Source organism: Rhinopithecus bieti, unplaced genomic scaffold (assembly GCF_001698545.2).
Source record: "Rhinopithecus bieti isolate Rb0 unplaced genomic scaffold, ASM169854v2 scaffold_53432, whole genome shotgun sequence".
NCBI classification, from domain to species: Eukaryota; Metazoa; Chordata; class Mammalia; order Primates; family Cercopithecidae; genus Rhinopithecus; species Rhinopithecus bieti.
In genome coordinates, this window is record NW_016820698.1 from 87,807 (window position 1) to 99,479 (window position 11,673).

General features: G+C 41.1%; 1 long non-coding RNA gene across 1 annotated transcript; it reads left to right on the forward strand.

The window, feature by feature from the left end:
• Positions 1 to 3,518: 3,518 nt before the first annotated feature.
• LOC108520491 (uncharacterized) lies at positions 3,519 to 6,878 on the forward strand. The gene is made up of 3 exons (XR_001882920.1): positions 3,519 to 3,585; positions 4,183 to 4,376; positions 6,772 to 6,878. It is a non-coding gene; the product is annotated as an uncharacterized LOC108520491 (long non-coding RNA).
• The last annotated feature ends 4,795 nt before the right edge of the window (positions 6,879 to 11,673 follow it).

Sequence of the window (11,673 nt, forward strand, 5' to 3'; positions counted from 1 at the left end):
GCAGGAGAAATGGCGTGACCCTGGAGGCGGAGCTTGCAGTGAGCTTGAGATCGCGTACCACATGCACTCCAGCCCGGGCGACAGAGCAGCTCCGTCTCAAAATAAAAATAAAAAAAATAAAAAATATAAAAAAATAAAATAAAATAAGTGCAACAAAAATAAATCAATATTTTTTAATCCTAGCAAGGCAGCATTGCTACCAGAAGACTCTGCAACCTGCTATCTTTTTTTGTTTAAAGGAAAGACTATATTAGAGAGATATTAAAATCTAGTGCCACAGAAAAAATGACACTATCAAAGAATACGAAATAACTGAAAAGGAAATAATCTGTGCAAGTAAATGTTAACACTGTATCTGTGGACCACCCAAAACCACCGTTGACCATCTACCTAACAGTCTGATGAAGGTATTACTGGTTGGAGGGTGTCTTTTCTCTAAATGGCAACTCCGGAACAAGATGCCTTCCAACTTGTGACTCCACCAGACTCCTCCGTATCTAACTAGAGGAGAAATCATGAAGAAGGCACACCCACTTCTCAAAAATACGACTGAGAATCCACACACATCGTGTCTGCTCATGTTCCATTGGTGAGAATTAATCATGTGGTCACTGCTGGATGCAAGGAGAGCCAAGGAATGTGGTTCCTGGCTGGACTGCCATTTCCTAAGAAAGCCCTAATCTCAGAAATTGTACTAGGCAGCTCTCTTGACCACAACCCAGGCTAACCCAGGGATTCTGGAAAGATAAGTCATTATCTACACCTGAGATGACTCTTGCATACTGAAAAAGTGAATCTGAGCAAATAGTTGTATTCCGTAGGAGACTACTTAAAACTAAATGAAAAAAATAACCACTTAAACCAAGCATGTAATTGTAGATTCTTAGATTTGAAAGAGATTTATCTATCACACAAAAATACTTCACCTAGAACAAATGCTCAGAGGTGGCACTATGTCACCTCCCCTCTGAGATGCAGTTAGATTGACCTCCTCGGGTTTCATCACCATGTTGGTCTGTCCCTCTCTCCCTTGCCACCTGCAGCAAAACCAATTTGTGGTTCCACCGAAGCAGAGAAAAATCAAGAACCACGGACTACCTCACTTAGTGGTAAACCGTAAAAGGCCTCAGAAACCATTGCTTCTAAATCAGTATAAAAGCATTTCTACACTATCCATTAGCCTCAGGAAATTGAAATTGGTGGAGAGCTCTTCCATTTAATGAAATTTACCCCTTTTACAACTAAAACTTGTTTTTGTAAATTAAGACACGTGGAACACTTTCTAGAACGTGTTATGTATTTCCCTACCTTTTAAACCAGCAAACAGTGGACCAGCACGCGGTCTTTTCCTGATGATACAGGGCTTACCAACAACAGTCACATGATACAGGTCCTTTTTGGCCTCACACTGAATGACCTGGACTGTTGTAGATTTGGAATCCTTGTGGCTTCTCTGACTCTCCCCACGTTAGGCTGCCTCATTGCTCCTCACTTCTGGGTCCTGCTTGGTGTGGCTACTTCTTGCCTTATAACTCATTCCCTATCTGCTGTGGGTTTGAAAACCAAATAGCAAAACCACTGAAGGCATTTGACTCTTACTTTACACACAACCCTAAATAAAAGAAGTGCTTCTGAGTCCATCTCAGAATCTTCAGCATGTATTATGTGACACTTTGGCTCTTCAGAGTTCCCGTGTGCTCAGTTCCCAGTTTTCTTTGCTCTGCGTAGGTGAAGCTGTTGGACAACTGAGTTCCAAATGAATGATATGGTTAGTTATACTCTCATCATCATTGGTTAGCACTTGCATTTGCAGGTGACCCAAAACCAAATCAAACTGGCTTAAGCTCATAAAGCTGAGAAATCCATCACTTCGGGCACAGCCAGGTCCAGGTGATCAAGCAATATTGTCAAAGTGTCATCTCTCAACATTGTGGACTCTACCATGTTGCCTTTTGTCTAGGCAAAGGTGGTCACTGGCATCGACGGACTTTTATTCTACTGGTTGAGCAATTCCAACAAGAACTGAGTACCGTTTCTTCTGTAGTCAAGCAAAAGTCTCGGCACTGATTTTTATTAGCCTAAATTGGATCACATAACGTGAACCAATCACAGTGACCAAATGTGGTTAAAGTTTATGGAAGGTGATTGTTTTGGATTAGCCTTCTGCACTAGGCCCAAGCAGATCAGACCACACCAGAATGGAGTCACTTGTGCTAACTGCCACCTAAGAAAAACAAACTTTGAAATGAGCTGGTTTTCAATTAAAAAAAAACAACAACAAAAAACTGGAGATTCTAGTCAACCTGGGTCATTGTAATAAGGAAACTCCCTCTGCTTTAACCCTACAAGGGAAGTAACTTTGAAACAACCAGTCCTCTTTTTGTTTCGTTTCTGCTTTTCTTCACCCCTTTTCTGCCTGTAAAACCAACCTCCTCTGCTCAGCTCATCGGAACACTAATTCTATTTTATAAGATGATGTGTTTATAGAATCACAAATAAAAACCAATTAAGATTTTTAAAGTAAGCATGTTGTAATTTCGCCTTTTGATAATGCCAAGGCTTTGACCATGCACTCAACCTTGGAGTTCAAGCCAACCAAAACTACGAAGATTGAGAAAAGGTAAAGTTAAGGTTAATTCTTTAAGATGAAATCAAAGTGCCATTAGCAGAGGAAGAGAGACTGATGCTGTGCGGGCGAAAAATAACAGATGTCAACTGAAGTTCATCTTAATCTATCTTTGTGGAGGTTTAAATACAAGGCAATTTTTGAATAACCATTCTGCTATAGAGTCATTCCTGTTAGTAACACTTCTAAAATTTTTCGTATGCAGGAAGATAAACTTGGCACAAAACCACCCAATACACCTCTAACATTAGGCCTTTTAAGTAGAACATATTTCTGTTTCCTGATTGAAACATGTTTCTATCATCACCCTCAAAATAATTTTCACACTTTTCTCTCACTTGAAATAAAATTTCAGTGTGAAATTTCTCTCCTGTCTTCAATGTCATTATGTTAGCAGTTTCTCAGTCTTTGTAAGTCTTTCTGGAACACCATTTTCTCCTCAAACAGGAAGTATGAGGGCCAAAAATAATTTTTCCTTTTAGCCTAGTAGCTCTCCAGTAACTGTTGTTGGAAGCTTTGATAAAAGATAGTATTAGCAGCCAGGTCATTCTAAACTGGTACCACACAGAAGGCATCTTTTAATGATTTTTTAATGTCAATCTCCCAGACAGATGTCCTTCTGCCTGTGTGTGAACTATATTTCCACAGGGAGTACTCGTGGCTCTGCCCTGGCATTAAATAGGGGCTTCTCAGGTGCTACAGGATGTAGCTGACACGCTCACATGGTGAGAATCAGCCAGGCACCGCCATGCACATGGTGTCCACCACTTTCCTAAATCCTGCAGTGCAGTAGGGAGCAGGAAATGGATCTGTTCTCTATTCAAAGGTCATAAAGCCAAGAACTCCTAAAGTTCTTTCATCAGAGTCACCAGTCTCTAACTCAGCTGGGCATTCTGTCTTGACCATACCTGGCAAGGAACTGCAGCATCTTTTGGAAATTCATCTCCCTGTGGTTCACAGTAAGGAGACTGGGGTTTGAAACTTGATCCTGCCACTTACCAGCAGAGGGTGTCGTTCCCACTCACCTCCAAGTGATCCTACACTCCCTTTATTGACCACAACCTCTGCTTTCTTTCAGGGCTCTTCCCCTCCCCCACCCTGTATATGGTCCGGGCAGGGCTGTCCCCAAGCCTAAGCCAATCAGCACACCTGCATCGCACAGGCCACAGGGACTGCTTCTGGTACAGATCCTGGTACAAAGCAGTTAGATCTGAGCAAGTCAGAATATTTTGCAAGAGCTACTCGAAAAAGCACGCTATTTCCTGCTGGATTTGACTCTGTAGCTGATGCTGGAGACCAACTTGCCACAGTTTGGCTGGGACTTCGTTGGCTTTAAAACTGAAAGTCCCAAGTCTGGGGAACCCCCTAACTCCCAAGCAAACTAGAGCAGTTGGTCACCCCAAGTGATGTGAGGGCTGGAGTTCCTGCAGCCACATGGTTACCACTGGAAATCTGACAATGAAATCAGCACAAAGGAAACAGGTGAGAGGTATAGAGAAGAAGCCAGTTCCCGGTCACATCTTCAAATTCCTTGTTCTCTTTTTTGCTTAACCCAGGTTGAGCTGGATTTCCTGGCACTTGTAACAGAATGTCTGTTCACCAGTATATCAGTTGTGTGATATTGCACAAGTCTCTTAACCTCCCTGAGCCTCAGTTACTGCCTCTGTAAAACTGGAATAATACTTTCTGAAGATTACATGAGAACAGTATCAAGTGTCTATCTCAAGACCCAGCGTGAAGTAACTGCCCAGTAAGTTCTGTTTCTTTCCGCTTCATAAGCTAGTGCACTGATAAACTTTAGACAGTGAGGGCTGGAAAGGAAATAGAGATGCACTTGCTCTGATTGCTCATTATATACATAAGGGAAACTGAGGCATGGTTGAAAAGTGACTTAACTGAAGCCCTTTGGCAAGTGACAAGGTCAGAACTAGAAACAGGGCCCTGAGTTTGGACTAGTGCTCTTTCTTCAACATCATGAACCCAAATCTGGTTTCCTCTTCTGGGAATACCAGTCTGTTGATGCACAGAGGATGAATCTTTCACAAGCCAAGAAGATGACACTCAAACTTGATGATAGTGGCACATCTGGGACAGAGCTAGCAGCTGGCCCAGAGCAACAAATGCTTGCCTGCCCAATCTGTGTCACTGGCATCGGTCCAGTGTCCATGGTATTCTACCAACAGGACTCTTCTTCCGCCCCAGTGTCACCTGCCTCAACCAAAAGCGAATGTCTCCTCTGAAATGCAGACTTGAATGCAGGCCTGAGAGATCCATTCTCCTGTAAACCACCTAATGATGAAATGCATCTGTTATGAACTGCATGTTTGTGTTCCTCCGAAATTCATAATGGAAATAGCCCCCAGTGGGATAATGTAAGGAAATAAGACCTTCAAGAGGTAATTAAGTCAAGAGGGTGAAATCCTCTGATGAACTATCGCAAGAACAGAAAACCAGACACCGCATGTTCTCACTCATAAGCGGGAATTGAACAATGAGAACACTTGGACACAGGAAGGGGAACATCACACACTGGGGCCTGTCGTGGGTGGGGGGAGCGGGGAGGGATAGCATTAGGAGATATACCTAATGTAAATGACAGGTTAATGTGTGCAGCACACTAACATGGCACATGTATACATATGTAACAAACCTGCATGTTGTATACATGTACCCTAGAACTTAAAGTATAATAAAAAAAATAAAAAGTAAAACAAAAAATAGAAGAGAAATCCTCTGATGAGATTAGCGCCCTTATAGGAAGAGACAGAGTTCTCTGTCCCTCTGTCTCTGTCTCTCTGTCTCTCTCTCTCTCCCTCCTTTCTTCCTCTTCTACCCTCCACCCCATGTGAGATTACAATGAGAAGACAGCTGTCTTTAAGACAGGAAGAGGGCCCTCATCAGAACCCAACCATGCTGGCATGCTGATGTTAGACTTCCAGTCTCCAGAACCGTGAGAAATGCATTTCTCTTATTTAAGCTCTCCAGTCTATGGTATTTGTTATAGCATTCAGGGGTGACTGAGAAGGTATCAATAACCAATTTGTCATTGCAAGATTCAGAAGCTAACTTTAGACTTTGCTTTCTTCTTGGGCAAGTAAAATTCATTGGCAAAATGAGGCTCCCAGCTGTATTCATAAATGCCTTTCCCAAAGCAAATGAAACTAGGGGGAAGAAAAAGAAAGAAGAGGAGAGAATGTGAAAATCCTGCACCAAGCTGGATTGGGAGTGGGGGTGGGGAAGTCACCTGAGGCAGATGCTCCAGTGCTTAACTGGTCTGCTCTCTCCTTTCCAGTTAGGAGGCATAGCCAGGAGCTTACCAGGGCATGGGGAGGCGGAGCCACCTCTCTGACCTACTGGTGATTTATTTGCTATGTCCACAGCCTCCTCTCTTACAAACTGGACTGGTTTTACTCTAAGCTGACTTGAGATCATAAAAGAAATATTCTCCTTGACTGCCACATGTTTGGGAGGGAGACTGGGACAGAGTGGCCAAATGATTCCCCCAGGACTACTGGGCTTGAGGCCAGCTGCTTCAGAAACTCTTGGAGGAATGTACAGTACTGAACTGAAAAAAAAATATTCCTCTCTGTAGAGTAGTGGTATGATCACTGTGTGTCCACAGCCAGAGAGGGTGCTTATGGCCGGTGATGCACCAAAATGTGCCTATAAGGCTCTTGAGGGCATTTCACAAGACGATGTGTCTGGAACATTACACATGTAGATAAATGTGAGTTTCGTGTGTTTAAGCTTTCATTTCACCACATTTCTCAACCCTACAAGATCTGAACCAATTGACAGGTAAAAAAAAGAATAAGATCATAGTCCAAGCTTTAGCTTTATCATTGATAAAGCAGTATTTGATGTCAGGGCTTAAGCCCAAAGGCAAAAGAAAGTCCCTTCTCCTCATCCTCCACCTAGCTAAGCCTGCTGATCCAGGGAGGGCTGGGACAGCTGGAGCCTTGGCTGCCCCTGCTCTCACCCTGTAAGGCACAGATCTGCCTTGGTGAACTTTCTGTAAGGAGAAGGGAAAAGAGGAGGCAAGTGGGCAGGTGGCTCTGAAGGCAAGAGTCCAAGGGTCTGAGCATGATTGATGGCATGATCACATTTTCCATCCCACCAGTCAGATTAACCATGCCTTATCCCAGGGAAGGAAGAAGAGAGTCACCAGAGAAGTGCATGAGGAGTTTGCCCACTGCTTTGTCAAGATCGCCAATGGAGTCCTTGGAGTTCAGAAAGCTGACCCACCTTACAGGTAAAAGTGCCTCCTCATCAACATCCTAGTTTCTTCTGAGGATAAGCTCCCTAAAAAGGTTTCTCTAATGAAACCTCCTTATTCCAACATCCAAATGAAAGCAAAGGGTTTTACAGCAAACCTCTCATACCATTTCATATGCCTCTGTCACATTCTTTAATCTTCGTGAGTTCAAAATAAACAAAAAACTTCATTTGAAAAACTTAAAGATTAGCAGCCTTGTTTCAAACTACCCAACGGCCAGCCCAACCGAGGCACCAAGAATCATAGGAGAGGCCAATGAACTCAGTCAATGAGACTGGTGTTGGGTCAAGTTCAGGCACAGACTCCGGGAAACTATGGGGCTTAATTAAGCTTCAGAGCCCCTCACCCACTCACAGGGGTAGGATCTAGCAATGTATTCACATGGTGGTGGATTGTTGTAACATTTGTGGAGGTAAGCTAATGTAACCCCAATGTGTTAATACCATTGATTATTTCCTCTCCACTCCAGTGTTTCCTCTGTCACACTTCCCTTCACATTGGATAGCACTGGAGTAGCCGAAGAAATTTTGGGGTTTGACTAAGGAAAAATTGATTCAGTAATACATTGGTTTGTGTTTAGCAATAATATATGCATGTAGTTTGCAGTCACCTTTGTATGTAGTTGTTATTGTTAACTGTTGTAGAGTAGAAATAACCTTCAGAAGTATTTTTTAAGTTCATTTTAACTCGAATTTTATTGAGATAATAGTAGTTTTAAGAAATAATACAGAGATTCCTTGTGCACTTTGCCCAGCTTCCCTAGTGATAACATGTTGCAAAACAATTGCCTAATATCACAACTAGATATTAATTTTGATCAAATTCATTTACATTGAGATTTTCCATTTTGACTTTGTGTGTGTGTGTGTGTGTGTTGAGTGCTATCAATTTTTGTCACCTGTGTAGAGAGGTGTACCTATTACCACAGCCAACTTGCTGCAAAATCTAATACCATGCCACCCTCTAGAACAACACCAGATTCCCTCCCCACAGCTTCCCCTGTCCTTAACCCCAGGCGACCATTAATATGTTCTTCATCTCTAAAATTGTGTCACTTCAAAAACGTTATATAAATGAAACCATACAGTATGGAATCTTTGGGTACTGGCTTTTTTTTCGGCATAATTCTCTTGACATTCACTCAAGTTGTGCATATCAATAGTTTATTCTTTTTCACAGCTGAGTAGAGTTCATGGAGTGGATGTAGCACCGTTTATTTAGTCACAGACTTGTTGAGGGACATCTGAGCTCATTCTAGCTCTTCCAAACATTCACGTGCTGGCTTTTGTGTGAACATATGTTTCCATTTCTCCGGGATAAATACAAAAGGATGCAATTGTTGGGTTGTACGGTAACCCCATGTTCTGTTTTTTTCAGAAACGAAAAAACAACCTGCCAAGCTGTTTTCCAGAGTGTCTGTACCCTTTGACATTCCCATCAGCAATGCGTGAGTCTGCCAGTTCCTCCGCATCCTCACCATCATTTTTGGTGTTGTCACTATTCTTTATTTCAGCCATTCTCGTAGATGTATAGCGATATGTCATGGTGGTCTTCATTTGTATTTCCCTAATAGCCAATGATGTTGAATATCTTTCTAAGTGCTTATTTGCCATCTGTGTACTTTCTTCAGTGAGATGTCTATGTATGTCTTTTGTTGATTTTTAAATTGATTTTTTTACTGTTGAGTTTTGAGAGTTATTTCTATGTTCTTGATGCTAATCCCTTATCAGATGCATGGTGTGCAAGTATATTCTCTTTCTATAATATATTTTTTCATCCTCTTTACATGGAATTTACAGGGCAAATGTTTTAATTTTGAGGAGTTAAGAATGTATCAGCTTTTCTTTTTGAAGAACATGCTTTTAGTGCCAAAACCAGGGAGGCTGTGCCCTTTGACATTTACAGGGGTAATCTGAATCCCCACCAGCCAGCATGATGTGAATGTACAAGGCAAGAGGTCACAGGGCAACCTGAACATGTCCCAAGCTGCCAGCACTAGAGGTAAGTGCATGTCAAGAATAAGGAGTTTTGAAATGTATAGTCTCAGAAGCTAATCTTTAGAAAATTCTTATAACCATCAGCTGTGTAAAATTGTGAATACAAGATCCAGTTTTCTTAAGGTATAGTAAAATTAGTAAATACTATTTAAAATAAAAATAAAATTTGATGAACCATAAAAGAAGAAAGACGGAATTCTCTATTATTTTCATGAATCATATTATGAAAGTATTGCCATATAAAGAGATCAAAGAAAATATAACCAAAAACAGTATATACAAAGAAAAGTTTTATGGCCTTATAAAGAGTAATCAAGAAGTAAAAGAGACTGCTATGTGTCTTAGTGTTGGTGATATTTGTGTTATTGTCAGGTGTTTAAAATTTATAATTTGTTATGATTTCTTATTCTACATCTATGTTCAAGTTTGTACCAACTATTATTTTCTTCCTAATAAAGTTGGGTCCTCAAATTAAATAAACTTCAGGCACCACCCTGACCAGGTGTTACTTTTTTAGTTGCCAGATCATGAGGTTTCCTGTTGTGTGTGTCCCAAAGCAGGGGCCCCAGGAACCAGACCATGGAGAGAGGTGGGGAGGTGGTCAAGGGGCATCCAGCAGGCTCAGAAGAACCGCTGTAGCTATTTACCACCAAGTGTGGAAGTATTTCAATGTTGTAACTGGTATGCCCCTGCTGATGAGGTCTTGCTAAATATAAGCCCTGCCCCTTGTGTTTATATAAATGCTTTGTTGGGATAGCAGAATCCAGGCAAGAAACAAGAAGCTTTCCATGACGGGCAGTTCTTGAGAAAAATAATAAACTTGCCCCTGAAGTGTTCATCAGAACCTTATAGGAAAAAGACAAATACTATACTTTAACGTCAGTGGCCTAAAATAGATAACAATAGGAACATCAAAAATCACTAATAGACATTAAACCAAAAGGTTTCAGCTACTATTTCATTTTCGCCAAGACTCCTGTGTCAGGCATGCTACAAACTAGAGATGAATTCCTGACCATCCAGGCTCTCTCTGAGGGCTGTCTGTCCCACGACTCTCAGCAGCTGGATAGGCTACAGAAAGGACCAAAGGTGAAACAAGTCGATTCAACTACAGTAAACAATTGCTGTCAGGCTTTGGGGTAAGGGCTTTCTCCATTTAGTTCACTTAAGCCACTGGGTATACAAGTTCCTCAGTATAGCCATGGCTTTCACTTCTTTCTAAAAGTGAGAGCTAAAAATGACCCACAAACCAGACACGGTGGCTCACACCTGTAATCCCCGTACTTTGTGAGGCTGAGATAGGCTGATTACCTGAGGTCAGGAGTTCGAGACCAATCTGGTCAGCATGGTGAAGCCCTGTCTTTATTAAAAATAAAAAATTAGCCAGGCCTGATGGCACGTGCCTGTAATCCCAGCTATCTGGGAGGCTGAAGCAGGAGAGTCGCTTGAACCCGGGAGGCAGAGGTTGCAGTGAGCCGAGATCATACCATTGCACTCCAGCCTGGGTGACAGAGCAATACTCTGTCTCAAAAAAATAAATAAATAAAAATAAAATAAATAAAATAAAATATAAACAGCCCACGGAATTCAGGACTTGCATAGAGCAGTTTGACAACCACCAATTGAAAGAAAAGTACATTTAGCTAAAAGGCAAACATTACCAATTAATGACACTGAGAAAACTGGGTAACACAGTTTAACTTCTTGTGTCAGTGTCCCCATCACCTAACCATGATGCTCTTGAATTACTCCGCAGCCATACTCTCCATCTTCTTTGAAATTCTTCAGATGCAAAGTCAAATGGAATCCCAGTTCTGCCAAGCACTTGTCTTGCGGTGCTGGGCAAGCCCTCTCCCCATGTATAGCCAGGCTTGGTGGTTAGCGACCTCTCCCTTGAAATGTGAGTCTATTATGGCTTGAAGGAGAATATGTTCGTAATGCCTAAGCAGAAACCCTCAAGTCTAGCAAATTCTTAATAAAAGTAACTACTGCTATTATAAACCACATCTTGTACATTTTTAACCACCAATAAAAAGGAAATGATACTCAACACGGAGATCCTGACATTTATGGTCTGTAAAGTAACAGTTCTTTCTACCAGATATTTACTATCGTACGAAAACACTATTATTGGAACTAGTATGAATGCTCAAATTTTCATTTCCCATTTGCTATTTGTTGTCAAAGTTTTCTCTGTGCTAGAGAAAAGAAAGTCTCAATGCATTCTACCCATGTAGAACAATTTTAGAGAACAATTAAGTAAATTTAAATGGAAATAAATTCATTTATAGAGCTCTCAAAAATGCAACGATATATTCACAAATACATAAACACTTTGGTAAAACATTATCTTCATAAGGTTGTGGTGCCCTTTACAGTATTTGTGGGAAAAAAAAAAGTCTTTGTAAGCAAATTAGCAATATAAATAAGATTTTAAAGGAAAAGTTTTCACTTCAAAATACTTCTAAGATTTTTAAAGCAATAGCATAATCTAAGTGCTAATCATGCTGTTATTTATCTTTTTGTGAAAGCAGGTGCAGAAAATGTTATGTTTGTAACTTTTTAGCTAGTTTAGTATCAGAACCTGAGTGGTAAAGCTGGCATTGGGGAAGTGGTTGTGGTGAAGGGGAACAGAGCTTTGTAACGTAAGACGCAGATACAAAGCTAGATTCACAACCCACTAGCCTTTCATGTTCTTGGATGCTGTTTCCCATTTGTAAATTTGTTTGTTTGTTTTGAATTTCTTTAACTTCTTGCTTCAGTGTGCCCATTAC